This window comes from Coffea arabica, chromosome 6c (assembly GCF_036785885.1).
Source record: "Coffea arabica cultivar ET-39 chromosome 6c, Coffea Arabica ET-39 HiFi, whole genome shotgun sequence".
Lineage (NCBI taxonomy): Eukaryota > Viridiplantae > Streptophyta > Magnoliopsida > Gentianales > Rubiaceae > Coffea > Coffea arabica.
The window spans coordinates 45,343,212-45,360,229 of NC_092320.1; positions in this window are offsets into that span (position 1 = coordinate 45,343,212).

The following is a 17,018-nucleotide window of genomic DNA, read 5'->3' on the forward strand; positions in this document are numbered from 1 at the left end:
AAAGAAATAATACTTATTTTCGAATTATTTCTTGTGATCCTATGAATGTTATTTGCCAGATTGACCAGTTTATAGAGCTACTGGGTGTATCAAGGGTTTTCATGAAATGGATAAAGTTTGTGTGCTACTTTGGTATCAAATTCTTCGATTAAGAAGGTATGTCATATCCCAATTTCTTGGGTGAAACTGCCATTGGGGGTAGTTTAAGTTAAATTCTGATATAAATGTGTGACAGCCCCACTTCCCCGTAAGGCGAACCAAAGGGTTCGGCGGGCCGCCTGCCCAGCTCTCGCCGGGACTCAGTCGTTCACTCAAACAAATCCGAAATAAAACCACAAGAATTCATATAGCTAAAATCGAAAACTTAAAGCGAAACTTATATACGTTGCTATCTCAAAAGGAAGTACAACTATCGAATATACAAAGGTTCTCAATTCACCATACAACCAGCCCGTGCCAAGCACTAGGGCGAGAACCATTACCAAAACAAAGAGCTGGACCAAGCTAGTCTATAGCAAGCTCTCATCCTTGCGTGCCTTCCCCTGTTAAGGAAAACAAAACTAAAGGGATGAGCTAAAAGATCAGTGAGGTTCCGAACACATAATCAAATAATCAATCCAATACATTAAACATAGAGCATCAATAATTCAAGAGGCATTTACCATGGAAAGCGATATTAACACATACATTAAAAGGATACGGGCTCATAAGGAGCCATTTGTTCGTTCGTTCATTCGTTCTCCTGACCTTTCCCCTTATTCCTCCGATCGTTTGAAAATGAAATTTTATAAGTAAAATGTGACGGCCCCACTTCCCCCTAGGGCGTACCAAAGGGTTCGGCGGGTCGCCTGCCCAGCTCTCGCCAGGACTCACTCGTTCACTTCAATCCTCAATTAAAATCGAAATAAATCACGGGAATAAATATAATGACGATCCAAAACTTAACGCAAAACTTATGTACATTACTATCTCAAAAGGGAGTACAAACATCGAATATACAAAGGTTCTCGGTTCACCACACATCCAGCCCGTGCCAAGCACTAGGGCGAGAACCATTACAAAACCAAAAACTAGTCTAGGCTAGTCTAAACTGAGCTCTCGTCTTTACTCGCCTTCCCCTGTTAAGGAAAACAAACTAAAGGGGTGAGCTAAAAGCTCAGTGAGATTCTATATACAAAAACAAGTAATTGAACAAGGACATTAATCATGTAATAACAAATAATCCAGAAAACATGTCCAATATAAAGCAATGATAATGCATTCATTAAAAGGATACGGGCTCACAAGGAGCTATTTGTTCGTTCGTTCGTTCCCTTGACATTTCCCCTTATTACTCCAATTATTTGAAAATTTCCTTTTTTGAGAAGTAAAACCCTCGTGCCTGCGTTCGTTCATTCATCCTGTGAGGCCCCAGTTCGTTCTACGTTGATATATTCATTAATTGAGCGGTAACGTTTGGTTTTGGGAGTATTTCGAAAACCCTAAGTAGGGATTAAGATTTAAACCCTCAGTTCCGGTTAAGATTGAAAACCCGTTTTCCTACATTTTCTTTATTAGAAAATTCCCCAGATAATTTTTATTGAGTAACTAGAGTTTTTAGATGATTTTTCTAGTATTAGTTAGTTTTTGAGAAATTAAGAACGTATATCGGACGTGGGACCCACTAGTGCGAAAAGTTCGGAAAAATTCGGCCGATTAGGTTAAGTTTCGGATACTGGGTTTACAATGTTGAAGAAGGCCACTCAATCCATTTTCGAGTGTAACTAGGTCAAAAATGCAAGATACTACACCAGCATCGCAAAAACAGATTCACAAAATGTATTCTAGCACAAACATCATAAAACAGGCTACCTAAGTCCAAATTCCGAGATTCCAAATCCATATGAAAGCTAAGATTTAAGGCTACATTTCATCAGAAGACCATAACAACCAATTCAGAAGCAATCCCAACCAAAACAACCAATTACAATCGCAGTTCTTACATTCGGCCAAAACCAGAACAGCAAGGGTAAATTCGACTTTTCTCACTCTACGCTACTCCGATTGACCTGAAATTTTACAGCCACCTATAAAATGTCATTACCTACAACTTTCATGTTTTAAGACAAGGCCAATTCGGCCTCTATCTATGACCAAAATTTTCGGACAGAATGAAGAACCAAGAACCCTAATTTTTCCAGATTTCTTCCAAAACAGAAATTACTTGAAATCTTCCACTTTTTCCACCCTCTAGAATCATTATATACCATTTCCAATCATCATAAACAACCACACCATCATAATCCAATTAAACCAGAAAAATCATCATAAAATAGAAAACTTCACCAAATCACTCCAAACCAAGATAAAAACCAGAAATTTCAGCACTTGAATCACCAATAAGCATAACATAAGCATCATTAGGTGTAGTAGGGTGGTTCAAGCCTCACTTACCAAGAAACAAGAGAGAGGAAGATGTTGGTCACCTTAGCTCTTCCAAAAAGCTTCACTAACAACTTACTAACACTAATAGGAGAGGTTTTATGGAGTAAGTTCAAGATTAAACGGTTAAGTTGTTGATTTGGGCAAGATTAGAGCAAGGAATTGAGAGAGGTTTTTCTTCTTTTGCTTGGAGAGAGAGTCAGCCAAGAGGGAGAAAAGAATGAGGAATTTTTTTGTTATTTTTGGTGATTTATTTGGTCAAAATAGAAAAAGGTGAATAGTGGTCTTATGGTAAGATTAAATCTTATGGTGACACTTGTCACCTTTTATTAAATATCTACCTAACTTTTCTCTCTCATATCAATCCAAATTACAACCTCTACTTATCTCTTAACACCCGGTAAATTAGGTCCTGAATCTACTTGTAAAATTTCAGGTCAAACGGATTAGTGTATCCTGAGTTATGGACAAAACCATCAGGCCTGTTTTAGACGTTCGTTTGTGTACGTTTTGAATTTCAGTTTCTGACCGTGGGTTTTTCCGTATTGATCCCATTCGATCTGGGTATCGACTCCTTCATTAGAAATTTAGATCTTGGTCTCAGCTTCGAAACGGTATAAAGTACGTCGGAATCCGAGTTCCGTAGCTTCTGTTATGACCCAAACAATATAGATCGTCAGAACTGCCTTGTATCTGGACAGTTCTGACGGGTATTTTGGCACTCGATTTTCGTTCTATTCTGAGTGGATTCAGATCTTGGCCAAAACATCAAAGTTTTAGCCTTATGTTTCAGCTTTCTAACGCCTCTGAAATTTCTTGATTTTGATTTCTGAGCCGTGAGTTACGGCCTTGCAAACAGGGCCTGTTTGGTAAACCGCAATGAAACAGCTGGCACTGTTTCGTGCATTTTTGACCTATACCTATTGAGATCTGGGTTGAGATACCTAAATTAAAGTTGTAGCTCTTCCTTTTAGCTTCGAAACGGTGTCTCACCCACCTTGATCCGACACTCCTAGCCTAACTTTTGACCAAAACGGTTTGAGATGGCAGATCTGGCCGTCCCGTTTGCCGTTTCCGCACTGGCGCGTGCCAATTTTGCCGTTTTGCTTGTTTTAAGTACGTTAGTGGCCGTTTGTGATATATTATGACACAATCTTCTATTTCAGACAATGGTGAGTTAGGCGGAGCCGGTGGGGCCCACTACTAGCGAACACGCGCGAAGCGATTTTGCTTTAGTACTACTTTTGTATTTTGGGTAAGTATTCAGGCCAGTTTGGTGTGTTTTCTTTGCTATGTGTTTGAGATATGTGAAAAGGGCACTTAGGCGAGGGTGTACTTTATCGCACTCGACCTAAACCCTAATTTGAATGTATAATTGTACTTGGCATATGTATATGAACCTTTTGGAACCAAAACCCTTGAGCTTGTGGCTCGGGGCGACTTTCGAATAAAGTTTGTGAAGTTTGCAAAGTTTGTGATTTTGAATAATTTTGTGAAGTTTGTGAGTTTGGGGCGAACTCTTGACCTGGTTGGACTATTCGAGCCGGTTAGGGCTTGGTCGAAGGCAGTCCAACTTAGTCTGAGGTCACCAAGTTTGTAGGTTCATGTTATGAACCAATTTTGTGAATCCGGTTCACCGAGAAGGTGACCAAGTTTGTGACCCGAGCTTGTGACTCAAGCTCAAGTTTGTGATTTCGTTCGCCCGGGCAAGTTTGTGAGGTGACTGGCCAGTGAGGGTGATAAGGTGTCGGTGGGTGCACAAGTGAAGTTCTACGGACTATTATTTGTGGTCGACGGAGTGTCGGCAGGAGATCATGCATGGCACATGAATTGGCTTTGGAGCCACCCGTATCCTTATTATATGATGTTGTTCTTTTCTGCTTTTGCTTTACTCTTATTGTGTAACTGTTACGTGAAATTTATGCTTTCGCCCCTGTTTACTTACTAAGCATATAGCTTACCCCATTCCTTTTGTTTTCCTTAGCAGGGGCCGACGCGGGGACTTTTGGCTCGTATACTAGTATAGTTAGATTGGCTTGTAATAGTTGAACAGTTAGGATGTTTATTTTTGTTTTGGTGGTTTGACTCGATACTTTTGGAGAATGTAATTATAACTCTTTTGGGATTGTATATATTGTATTTAGTGCTCTTTCAAACTTTAAGTTTTGAGTCCTGGCGCGAGCTAGGCAGGCGGCCCGCCGATACCCTTGGGTTCGCCCTTGGGAGAAGTGGGGTCGTCACACATCCCTTTCCGGACGTTGGCCAGACTCCACCCATCCGGACGTTGGCCGGACTCCACCCATCCGGACATGGCCGGACTACAAGGTAATACTCGAGTATACCAAATGTTCACCCAAGTCACCATATCGCCCGACCGAGTCCGCTTCTGGCTCGAGTCGATCGGTAACAAGAGCAAGGGCCCAGTTCAGCCAAAAGGCTTACATTCATGCGCAACTAGTATTTCAACATTTAATCACCGAAAATTTCATATTTATTTAGGTCGAGTGCGATAAAGTACACACTCACCTAGCAAAAGTTCATTTTAGAAATCATAGAAAACAAGTAACATTTAATCAAATAGTCACGAATAATCACATAGACCCAACAATCCACTTAGTCATAGAAACAAAACGTATATAGAACACTCACCTATTTAAGCAAAATAATGTCCAAAGTATCCTCCCGGATAACACTCTCAATCGCCAAGAAACCCTAATAATAGCCAAGAGAAAATATTATAGTTAAACCCCTCCAAAGGTTAAGTGGACCAAAGAAAATTCAAATAACTACTAATACCAAGCGTAAGTATAGTTTTCTAGTCCTCGAGCGTAAATTTGGGCAGCATACCCTTTGTGTTTACCAAATTTTCCAGCCATTTTGGCTTCATTATTTTTCTCAATCCAACCCAAAGTTGTCCATGACACAAATTCAGTTCCATAGCCATTCCATAGGCTCAATACAATACAAGAACAAAATTAAGTGATAACAAGTGCGGAAATGTAACCTAGCGAAAGATAGATTTGACGTGTGGTTGCGGAAAGAAAACATCTGAGGCTACGCTTATCGGATTGGTATGTAACTTATACCGTTTCGAAGCTAAGACGAAGTCCTACAACTTCCATGAAGGTCACTTAGTCAGATTTCCAGGGTAACCTGGTCATATTCCCAAGTTACAGAACCAACTTCCAACTTGACGGCTAATTAACCGCACTAGACTAGAATGGTCATATCTCAGGCTACCAAGGTCTGTTTAAGGTGTTCTTGGATGCGTTTAAAAGCTAAGGAAGAGAAATAAAACTTTCATGTTTTGGAAAAAAGCTAACTCAGTACGGATCCTAGTGAATAAACATGATAAACTGGATAAACTGACCAAACGGACTACTGGGAAAAACCTTAAAATAGTGAGGGTATTTTGGTCGTTTCACAGGCTACGTTGCTCTGATTGAGTTGAAATTTTGTAGGTACCTATAAAATACCATTCTATACAACTTTCATGTTTTATGACAAGCCCAATTCAGCCTCTAACATGGTGTAACAAAAACGGGCAGAATAGGATGAAAATTTCCAGAAATCTGAAATCTTTTGGTTTCAATGATAGTTTTCTTAATTTCTTGCTACACTTGCTACCAAAACCCCCTATATAACCTTATATACAGCATATACTAACTATACAACAAGTTTAGGCAGAAATTAATCAAACTCTAACTTACATATTTCATCCAAAAATCACCACAACAACTTGCATCACTTGTAATCAAACCCAAAACATGGACTATTTAACATCTTAAACAAGAATAAAAGGATCAAAGCCATAGATCAGATTTTATACCTAAAAAAGAAGGCTTGCAAGAGTGATCCTCCACTATTTCTTGAAGTTTTTGGTTCCCTTAGCTTCCCAAGCTTCCAAACTTACAATCAATCGGTTTAGAATTCGATTTTAGCACTTGGTTGGTGTAAATCAAGAAGGAATTTGTTTTCTCTTGCTCTCCCTTTCTCTCTCTCTTGCTTGGCCAAGACCAGAAAAAATGAAGAAGAAAGATGGCTGAAGTGAAGGATAAAAAGGCAAGAAAAAAAAATTAATTAAGGAGCCATGAGGTGGTGACACTTGGCGCCACCAAAGCCATGCAAATTTTTCTCTCTCTCCCTTACATTTTTGGCCACAAATTTCGGTCAAAGGCAGCTGGAAATGAAGGAATATTTTGCTCAAATATCAATAAGCTCATGTGGTAAGAAAGTGGTGGTCCAGTGGTGTGTTCAATCGGTAGTGTGCGGTACACGTCGGTTCACACCGTTTTTCTTTAAAACACCCGTACTAGGGTTTTTACTTCCTATTCACTAACCTTATATCATTGCTCCTAATCACATATTATTTCTCACTTAAAAGTCACTTTTAATCACCAAATTTGATCCTTGCTCCGTACCGAAAAATCATCCGGCGAAAATCGCGAAAACGCTAATTTGCTCCAATTTTGAAAACGAAGAGTGAAACCCTACTTTCTAGATTCATTTGCACTTATTGGAGAATGATTGGGTAGTAGGGCTTTAATAAATAATAATTCCAAATAAAAGGGCATTTTTTTTGGGAGAAAAATATAAGAAATTTGCGAGTCCTCACATAAAACCCCTCGTTCATTCGTTTGTTCATTTCATTCACCCCCTCCTGGACGTTGGCCAGGCTCCACCAACCTACAAGGTAATACTCGAGTATACCAATGTTCACACCCAGGGTCACCATATCGCCCGACCGAGTCCGCTTCTGGCTCGAGTCGATCGGTAACGAAGAGTAGGGCCCAGTTCAGCCAAAAGGCTTACATCATGCACAACTAATGTATTAATCATTAAATCATTTAAAATTTCACGTTTCATTTACGTCGAGCGCGATAAAGTACACGCTCGCCTAGAAAATTCGTTTTGAAAATCGTTGAAAACACTTAACACATTATCAAACAACAACAACAAGTCATGAAGTCAAGGAGAATATAACAAACAAGGAACACTCACCTATGTACGCAAAACAACGTGCAAAATATCCTTCCGGATATTATCCTCAGTCACCGAGAAAACCTAAGATTAAACGAGAAAAAATATTACAGCTCATCTAGCGCGAACAATTAGGTGAAATCAAAGAAACTCGACAAATGATGAGTGGAACGTATAAAAAGACTTTAAAGTGAAACGAGGACATTTGGACCCATGGACAAAAATAACTAGGGTTTCATAGTCCAAACGTAAAACCCAACTCAAAAGGGTTATAAAATTTTCCAATGGAAACACTTAAACCAAAGGTAAGTCGGAATCCAGCTAGGTAGGCTAAGAAATACTATTTTTGGGATCGTTTATATGGTTCAAAATCATCTCATAGCTAAGTAGATATTATAGACTAAATGTTTTAATGAAATCCATGAAAAAAGGAGGACAAAATACCCAAAAAAACCCTAAACCACTCCTTTTTATTTGGTAAGCGTAAGTAAACATTTGGAGTTTCCAATTGAAGAAGGATCATGTTTTAAGATGGAAAACAGTCATAGTATTTGCCAAATGAAAATATACAAATTCAAATAGAAACTTAGCCCTCCAGTGAAAATTTGGGCAGCACGCCCTTTGGGCAACAGAAACAGGGTCATTCAAAACCCTAACCTGGAATTTCCATAATACTACTTCCAACCATGAAATATGCTCATAAACTACCAAAACTACAACTTTAAACCACTAATTAGCAATTAATTGAAGTAAAGAAGAGGTTCTTGGCAAAATACCTTATCTCCCTATGAAAGATGGTAGCTTAAGCTTTGTCCTCCAAAAATAACTCCACAAACACCTTGGAAACTACTTGGAAAGTAAGTTTTATAGAGTAGTTTGCAAATTAATCGGTTGAAACTCAAGATTTGGACAAGTAATTGAAGTGGAAGATGAAGAACTCTCTTGGTTTCTCTCTCACTAATTTCAGCCAAAGGAGACAAGAAAATGAATGAATTTTGGTCAAAAATCTGATTTTAGTAAAGTTACCAATCTTGGTCAAAAGTCTAACTTCTAATAGCATAGTGACACTTGGCTCCTTTTAGGGTTTTAAGCTTATCCTTTTGTCTACCAATGGTAATTTATCTAGCTAACTTTCAATTGTCTCCTAGCACCTTGTAAAATAATAATACTTTGCACAAAAATCACTTAATCACCAAAATTTTATCGCACTAGCGAGTCCCACGTCCATAACGCACTTCAAATTTAACCCGAACTAACTTATACTAGAAAAATGGTTGGAAAAACTATATTCACTTATAAAGTGTCCAGAAAATTAATGTAGTAAAATAAAATAAGGAAAATGCATGAAAAGGAATAGAATTAAATGGTATAAATTAAGAAAAATTTTACGGGCTCTCACAAAGTGTTTTGCAAGGGTTGGCTTTAGGTGGTGGTTTGGTAAGGAATCATGAAGGAAAAATAGTATTTGCATATTATAAGGAGTTGGAGATTGCAATGTGCTCTTAGCCGAAGTTTATGCATTGTTGTATAGTCTTAAATTATGCAAAGAGAAAGCTGGTGGTCCCTCATAGGTGGAAGTGAATTCTCAAGTACTTGTGCAATTGGTTGCGTCAAGTTTATTAGCTAAATGGCATTTATGCAATGTTATAAGGAAGATACCGAGTTTATTGATGTTTTTTACAGCTTCTCTTGTGCATGTTTTTCATGAGGTTAATTCATCTGCAGATAAGTTGGCATCTCTTTATTTGCATTGGGATAAGATTTTTGATAATGCTTTATGTCTTTCTTCAACAATTAGAAGTGTTGTGTCTCTAGATGCTAGGAATGTACCATTTGCGAGGACTATGGTAGACAAAAATTAGATATTGGCTTCCAGGCTTTGTTTTTAGATCAAGTTTGATCCCCCTCAAAGTGGTGTAAAGTTATTATTAGTTGGAATAAATTAGGGGTTGGCATCTCCACCTTGTGGACAAGGTTTAACTATTTAAAAAAGGGTGTCAATTTCACAGGAATTTAGGATGTGATAATCATTTGAGCTTAATTACTTGTTCTATTATCTAGACAATAAAAGTTTAAGAAAGTAAAGACAAAGAAAGTTAGGTAGGCAGTACAATCATCCATAAAAATTAGAAGTTAGTTAGGTGGTAAAACAGGTCATGAAAACAGAGTTTAGGCGGTACAACCAACCATATAACATAAGCAATAAATATAAAACTAGCCATTGGGTGGTAGAACCAACTATGTAGGTGGTAATTTACAAGAAAAAAATACAAGTAAAAAGCAAGTTAGATTAGGATTGCTTTAAAATTTAGTGAGAGGGTTCTAGGGATTAGAATCTCTTACGTCAAGATTAGAACTTTGTTAAGGTGATTATGCTTATGCATCCATGATTTGTCAAGGAACAACTTCCAATTGCATGTCACAGCTTTCGCCAATGAACATTTTTAAGAGAAACTGCCTTGACTAGTTCCTCTAAAAATTGCTTTCACAATTTTTTAATTTCTTGAATCATCCTTTACCTATTTTCATAAAGAAAAGGGAAGAAATAAATTAAATAATTTCAATGAAGTTATCGTATGAATCCAACCAACCATTACTCACTACTTTTGTAAGAATAAGGTTAGTGTTTAAGAATTTAGATTTATTTGAAAGCAAATTTCATTGCTAAAAAATTATCAAATCATTCATAGTTGAGGGTGAAACAACTATAAAGTATTAAATGCAAGTTCTCAAACTAACAAATCATGAAAAAGTATAATCATTCCCTAACTACAAGTTTGTCTTCACCCTAAGAGGTGAAAAGCTTATTTAGATATCATATTAAGAACATCTAAGTATGAAATAAACTTGTAATAAAGCATGACAAATAATAACATGGGACAAAGTTTAGGAAGCAAAATTCGTATTCAATGTCTTGAAGGTTGAATCCTTCAATTCTTTCACAAGTTGATCTCTCAAATGTGCTTAGTACAAGAGTGCCCTCACTTTCTTCTCAAACCTCTTAAACAAACATAGAAATTTACAATATGAAGCTAGAGTTAAAACTACTTCTTACCTCTACTTCTATTCTATTTCATCTATTTGTTCATGCTACAATATGCTCAAATCAATGAGATACAGGAGGGTATTTATAGATATTTTTGGAGGAGAAATATGCTCATAATGTTGATTTAAAGTTGATCTTCAACTAAAAGTTCTTTACTTGAATTTCTTTTTATTGACTAAAAAGTTCTTTTTGTACAAAATCTTAGTAGCCATGTAAATTGAGGGTTATGCCACATCATTGCAACATATTTTATTGATAGATGAACAAGGAGGATCTCAACCACAGAGCCTATTGGTATATGTCAACAATCCAATGTTCGACACTCTTGCTGAAACCTTTATACCTCTTGAAGAGTCATTGCAACTTGAAGAATGGACTTGCAAGTTGTGACAGCCCCACCTTCCTCTAAGACGTACCAAAGGGGTTAGCGAACTGCCTGCCCAACTCTCGCCAGGACTACTAAGATGGTTATACACAAACTAAAACGTTCCGAAATATATTAGCGCTCTTAAACGATTCAACAACCCCGAAACGGAAAATGAAAATCAAAACTGAAGATGAATAGTGCCTGCCATGTCACAATCCGGCCGGATTTTTGGCCGGATTGGAGGCAGTGGCCAACTCGAAAATTTCAAAAATTTCCCCTACATATCCGGCCAAAAACTGGCTGGATTCTCGGCCGGATTAGTGAACAGTGGCCGCCAAAATTTTTTTTTTCTTCATTTAAAATCCAAATACGTCCGAAACCCTACCGAAACATATAAACTTTATCTAGTCACTAGAGATCATACATTCACAAGTCTATATGCCATACCACATGAAGAAACGCTTTTATATATATACAGACGTGGATACGTTTACAAATCAAAAGTGTCATTGAAATGGGATACAGTTAGGGTTCCAACTTTCGAGGAGCTATGCAAAAGAGCAAAAAAATATCAACTAGCTCAACTCACTTCCGAAATCATGGTTTCTAAAAGTTATTCCTGTAAGGAAAACAAAGATAACGAGGATGAGCTTACGCTCGTGAGGTACCAACAAGTTATATAGTCACGAATCACAGAAGTACACTTGAACAATCAAATAAGCCTTACTTAAATACCAAGGAACATCACATTTAAAGGATACGGATGGCACTCAAGTGCCAATTTCCCATCTTTGCATTACTTGATCTCAACTTGTTGACACTTCGCCAACATTCGAAGAAACGAGCATGACCGTAGACTTCACTTTGCACCAATTACCTTCCACCATACATTCCCCTTTTACCGGGCTCAAACAGCTCACAGAATCAAAAAGGATAATACTCGAGTATATCATAAAGTCGAGGAGATAACACTCCACTCGATGAACAGTACCCCATGGTACGTTATCTCATCGATCAGGCCCTTACTGGCTCGACTCGATTAACGACCAATGAGGTTTGAGCTCAGATATCACAAGTAAAGTCGTTGGACACATGCTCCAAACGACACCAAACCATGTATAGGTACATTTGCACAGTTATATAGTAAACATTTATACAAATAAGAGAGTGGGAGTGATAAAGTACACTCTCGTCTCAAAAACGTAATTCACAGTCATTCAGTCCAAAGATTCAAGCACCACAACCATGTAAGCATCAAATCATACAATGGCACACTCACCCGTTCAAATAAAGCAAGTTCACAAATTTCCGTCCGACGTATGCCTCGGATTACCGGCACGTCCTATAAACAAGTAAGAAATAACAATTGAGACCCGAACATGAGTCGAATACCTATTCAAGGAACTACTAAAGCAAGACCAAAATAACTAGAAAGGGAAATTAAGGAACATTTGGTGCTAAAAGCGTAAACAACCCCAAAACATTTCATTTCTACCCAATTTCAATTCAAATTCAAAGGAACTCAATATCCCCAACTTTGGACAGCATTTCCCCTAAATGTCATACTTTTCCAACCTACCAACAACCACCAAACTTCATCCAAAACAACCGCAAGTGCAACTACACATTATAGGTTAGTGAATACATTTTCTTAGGGTCACAATACCCTTCAATCACAATCAATCATGAGTTCAATAACCAACCATAGGAAACCCTAATTTTGAACCCTAAAATCGAAATTTACTCTACAACCGGAAATTTTCCGCAAACAATCGCAACTAACATACACAAGCATCATTTTACACGATCTCAATCTATCATTTCATGTCCCAACAATAATCATCATATAAAATCAGAAAAATCACCAAAAATTCTAAAATTTATCAAACTCTACTTTAAACCATAAAATCTTCCACAAAATAACCTATTTAACCACTACAACCCACTAATTAACCATTATTAAAGCAAAGAAGGAACTTCCTTAACAACTTACCTCAAAACTCAAGAAAGCTAGCAACTTAGGGCTTCCCTTTCAAAAATCACTCCACCACCTTCTTGGAGTCCTCCTAGCAAGGGATTTTTATGGAGGAATTTGAAGTTTGGATAGTTGGAAAACAAGATTTAGCAAGGAATGGAAGGCAAAAGTTGAAGGTTTCCCTCTTCTTTTCGCTCAAGAAGCTCGGCCAAGAAGGGTTAAAATGAAGAGGATTTTGGGTCAAAATTGATTTAGGAAAGGTGAGGAAAGATTAGTCAAAGTCCACCCTCCAACCATAGCGCGCCACCTAGCCTCTTTTATGTTTATCTCATCCCTCTTATCTCCAAATACAAGTTAATCTAGATAACCTTCAATTATCTCATAATACCTAGTAAGAAAATCTCTGTATGCAAAACTTAAGCTAATTGGCCAAATGTATCGCACTTAACGCACTAGCGGGTCCCACGTCCAATATACACTCCTAATATTTCGAAAACTAACTTATACTAGAAAAATATTTTAAAAACTATATTTACTGATAAAAATATCTAGAAAATTTATATAGTAAAAGAAAATATAGAAAATGCGCGCAAAGAAATAAAATAATGCCAAGAAATGAAGGAAAGTTTCGGGTTCTCACACTCTCTCCCCCTTAAAGAATTTCTTCCTCGAAATTTCTTACCTTGATTCACAAATTACTCAGGTTATTTCTTTTGCATCTCTTCTTCTACCTCCCAGGTTGCCTCTTCTATCCCGTGGTTTTTCCACAAGATTTTTACTAATGGAATTTGCTTGTTTCTCAGCTCCTTAACCTTTCAGTCGAGTAACTGTACAGGTTTCTCCTCATAGGTAAGTGTTTCATCTGTCTCCATCTCCTCCGGTTGCACAATGTGGGTTGGGTCAGGATAGTATTTCTTGAGCATGGACATGTGAAAGACGTCGTGTATACGGGACAAATTTGGCAGTAATTCGAGTCGGTACGCCACTTTCCCAACTCGTTGGAGAATCGTGAAAGGTCCTACAAATCTTGGTTGAAGTTTCTTTTCTCTACCTGAAGTAACACTTCGTAGTAGTGTAATCTTAAGGAAAACACGGTCTCCAACTTCAAACTCCAAATCTTTCCTTCGGTTGTGAAAACTTTTGAAGTATCCGTACTTGAACCGGTGAGTGTACCACTCCCCCATTTGTTGTTTAACTCGGTTTCTGTACATGCAATCTGTGATATGAACGACCAAACTATCTGTTTATTTTGTTTGAGACGAGGGTGTACTTTATCACACTCGTTCTCTTGTGTGTTCAGATGCCAATTTTTGGTGCGAATCCGAATCTGTTATCTGTATCTGTTCTGACGTCGTTTGGAGACTTGTATCCAACAACCTTTCTGTGACCTCTGAGCTCAACACCTGTGGCTAGTTACTCGAGTCGGGCCGGCAAGGGCCTGGTCGATTAGATAACGAACCACGGTAGTATGTTTTGGGATCTTTGGGTATTGAGACCATTGATTCTGGTATACTCGAGTATTACCATTTCTGAACTGATTGGAGCTCGGGCCCGGTAGGGGTATGTGAGGTGGAAGGAATCGGAGAAAGTGGAGTCTACGGTATTGGTTACTTCTTTAGCGTTGACGGAGTGTCAACTATTATTTCGATCAAGTTTCGGTGAAACAAATGGGAATTTGGCTCCTGAGAGCCACCCGTATCCTTTCTATCTATGGTGTTTGTTCATTTCTTTATTTGATTCGCATATGTGATTAATTGAATATGAAGTTCCACGTTTCTTACTTGCTATTATTTTGGTACCTCATTGAGCGTAAGCTCACCCCCTTCCCGTTATCTTTGTTTTCCTTACCGGGGACAAACTTTGAAACCACGATTTTGGACGAAAAGGGGTCGAGCTAATGTATATGTTATTTTGTTAAGCTCCTTTGTAACCGAAACCCTAATTATATTTTGTGTAGCATGAATACTTTGGCTTGTATTTTGGTTCACTTGTTCAAGACTCCGATGTAAAAATATGTATGAGTGTTTTACCGACGTTCCGTACTTCCGTATGGTTTGGTAAGCTCTGTTTTAACTGTTGGTGGTCTTCAATTGTTCGTTTTCATTGGGTTCTCGCGCGGACTATATTGGGTTTGTGTGAATTGACTCCATAGTCCTGGCGAGAGTTGGGCAGGCGGTCTGCTGAACCCTTTGGTTCGCCTTAGGGTGAGGTGGGGCTGTCACAGGTGGTATCAGAGCCTGCTTCGCGTGGTCTCTGCACGGAGTGAGGTTGGGCCAAGTGGTGTTATGGTCCTGCTTTTGGTGAAGGTGTTTAAAGGGTTAAGTGCTCTTTTGAGCATAAGCTATGAACCGTGTATGTTATAAGTGTAAAATCTCTATCATGGAACTTGAGGAAGATAGATAAGTATGTAGGGTAGGAATCTTTAATATGGATGATTTACGCTTGGGACCGGCCGGTTCGAGTTGTGAATTATCTTATTTTAGATTCTTGGACTTGAGTACCAAAGGGTGGAGGGCGCTGGAATAAGAGTCGGTATCTTGATTGAATTTGAGGCAGGTCTTGATGGCAAAGGTCAAGGTACGGAAAGTCTTTACATTTGACCTAGTAATTAGACCGATTGAGAGGATTGGATATGGAAGTGTTATCGTGGACGGATCTCATACTCGTCTGGCTAGGGTTTTCTGGAGGGTGACTAGATTATAGGGTACATTGAGAAATTCACCCCTAAGACCTGTTTTCTTTTACTATGACCGTGAGGACTTGGTAAGCATTTATTTGATCTGAGATGGCTTGACTGCAATGATAAAACCTTGCTTTGAATATCTAATACCTGTAGCTTGGTCCTCGACGAACTACCTTGCCTGTAATTCCTTGATACCTAACCACTAATGTTCCCGTATGAACTTGGTTTGACTATTAGCGTACCGAGATTGAGAGTTTTGGAAGTAGGTAGAGAGATTTTGAAAACAAAGACGTGGCATAAGGTATGAAACTCTTGATATACAAAGCATGCTTTAAGGTTTCAATATGTATATACGTGATATGTGGCCTAGTATCTTAAGATATTGCCTTAACTATGTTCTACTTTTTGCCTATTTCATTTGAACATATCTAAGTTTAATCTTCCGTGGTTGAATTGGGAGCAAAGGAACTTAACAGTTATATGGTTAGATTGCCACTTGTACCAAGTTACTTATTATGATTCATTAACTTGCCTGGCAGGCTATCACTTGAGTCCCATCGAATCCGTGAGATGGCACACTTGATTGGTATGTATAAGGAAATCGAGATCCTTCGAAATGAGGTTGAGGTTCAAAAGAGATTAGCTGAGTATTGGGAAGAGCGGTGGAAATGTGAACACTCGGAGAAAATTGAGCTATTGTATGAGAACATAGAACTGAAGAGACAATGCGAAGGGATTCCAGCAGAGATTTCAGCAAGGACACAGATTAATACTTTTCCGAAAGTCCCCGAGAAAATCCAAAGGATAGAAATTTCAGGTGCACAGGTGAAGGCTTTCCATGCAAAGAAAAGGGGTGCACTTAGTGAGATTCAAAGGCAGGAACAAGGTAATCCGGGTAGGCCACTCGCTAAGGTAGGTAGAGGAGCCGGTGGTGTAAGAATTTTGGGGACACCGAAAGACGATACTCCGAGAGAAGCCTCACAAGGGGATCAAATCTCAATCTCTCACCTATCTTGTGGCTATTGCGGAAAACTCAACCATACTGAGGCGAATTGTTGGAAAAGAAGGGGAAAATGCCTGCGTTGTGGGGGCGCCAATCACCGGGTTGCTAACTGCCCAGTTGTTCTACGCGAAGGGAAAAGGACCCAGCAACCAACTAAAACTAACCCTAGCCAATCGAAAGGGAAAGAGACTGGAACGAAGATACCGGCTCAGGCATACTCTTTAGAACCCCATCAGGTTCCTGGCTCGTCTGAGGACGTAGAAGGTACGATCCGTTGGTTACCTTAGATTTTGATAGATCCCGTAGTTAAGAAAATTTCAAGAACGAAATTTCTTTAAGGGAGAGAGAGTGTGAGAACTCGTAATTTTCTTAATTGCTAGGTTTTATTTTCTTTTAATTGCACGTTTTTCTATATTTTATTTATACGAAAAATTTTAAAAATAATTTTTATGAGTAAATATAGTTTTTAAATTATTTTTCTAGTATCGGTTAGTTTTTGAGGAATTAAGAGCGTATATCGGACGTGGTGTGAGAACCCGTAAA